The sequence below is a fragment of the Octopus bimaculoides genome, chromosome 4 (genome assembly GCF_001194135.2).
Source record: "Octopus bimaculoides isolate UCB-OBI-ISO-001 chromosome 4, ASM119413v2, whole genome shotgun sequence".
Lineage (NCBI taxonomy): Eukaryota > Metazoa > Mollusca > Cephalopoda > Octopoda > Octopodidae > Octopus > Octopus bimaculoides.
Genome location: NC_068984.1, coordinates 25,868,148 through 25,869,957, shown reverse-complemented (window position 1 = coordinate 25,869,957; position 1,810 = coordinate 25,868,148).

Below are 1,810 nucleotides of genomic sequence, written 5' to 3'. Positions count from 1 at the left end.
AGCAGCATTTCATCTGACTTTACGTCCTGGGTTCAAATTCATCAAGGTCAACTTTGCCCTTCATACTTTTGAGGTTGATAAAATAAGTACCAATTAAACACGAGGATTGATGTAATTCACTTAACCCTTCCCTAAAATTGTTGGCCTTGAGCCAAAATTTCAAAGCATACCTTTATATTCTGAATTCAAAACCCACTGAGGTCAACTTTGCCTTTCATCCTTTCAAGGGTCTCCATCCAGTTGAATACAGGGGCAGTCTAATCAACAATCCCCATGCTTCACATTTATGGTTTTCTGATGCCTTCATTAGAAATATATTTTTTCTGGCTGTTAGTATGCCTACTTGTCAGTCATCCTGTTAAATAACTAAATGCTTTGGATGTCTGAGTACTTTCTCTTTCACAATGTATAAGCTACTGTAACAAAATACTTTGTTCTTTTGAATTAAGGGACCATAATTTCTATTTAGCTACTAAGCCCTCCTTACACTAGTATTTCACTTTTGTGCCTATAAGTTGGTGTCTCCTTGTCTTGATATCATGTGATTGTTGTAAAAGAGTGTCCTTCATTTCCAAGCTTCGATGAAACCATGTCCAGCCATGGGGGAAAATTATCTTGCTTGGAAATCCGTGAATGTTGGCAACAGGAAAGTCATCCAGCCATGGAAAATCTGCCTCAATAAATTCCATCTGACCCATCCAAGCATTGTAAACTGAATGTTTAAATGATGATGATGATAACAAGGATGATGTAAGAAAATTTGATATTTTTTCTTTTTCTCTTTTCACTAAATACAGTCCTCACTTTTAAATATGCTGATACAGAATAATGAATAAATTATTTTCTGCATATTGATAAATTTAGTTATTATAGGAGTTTAATTTCTTAGCCATCATTCATATTCAAGTATGACTCAGTAGCAGAAAAGATTTTCCTTCTCATGCACCAAACTTTCACTCTTATTTTAGGTGCCCTTGCAGTCATGAGCAAGCACAGACACTTTCTTTGTCTCAGCAAAATATCAAAGAAGTGGCAACTTGCGGGAGAAGGCTGCAACAATCTAACTCACAGACAGAAGCAAGTGAATTTGAAAACAGCTTTTATCTGCCTTGTCACAACAGTCATATGGCATGTACCGTTTTAGTTGTTGCTGTATTTTTTTTTTCTATAGATCCACTAATGCTATCCATTAGGTCACTGCACCCTAGTGAACGCTGCTACAGCTTGTTTGCAACTACTTATTAGCCGATCATCAAGCTGGCTTATTCACAGCTAACCTCTATATATCTCTAAAGACCATTCTTCTATCTGCCACTTATGGAAGTGTTGTACAGCAATACTGCTTCACAAAGGATGTAAGGTTAATACTAAGTTTATTATTATGCTCATATATATATATATAAATATTTATACATACATAGATACATATATTCATACACACATATACATATGTATAAATATATATATATATATATATGCATATGTTGTTGTTGTTGGCACTCCGTTGCTTACAACGTTGAGGGTTCCAGTTGATCTGATCAGTGGAACAGCCTGCTCATGAAATTAACATGCAAGTGGCTGAGCACTCCATGGACACATGTACCCTTAACGTGGTTCTCTGGGATATTCAGCGTGACAGTGTGACAAGGCTGACCCTCTGAATTACAGGCACAACAGAAACAGGAAGTAAGAGTGAGAGAAAGTTGTGGTGAAGGAGTACAGCAGGGTTCGCCACCATCCCCTGCCGGAGCCTCGTGGTGCTTTAGGTGTTTTCGCTCAATAAACACTCACAACGCCCGGTCTGGGAATC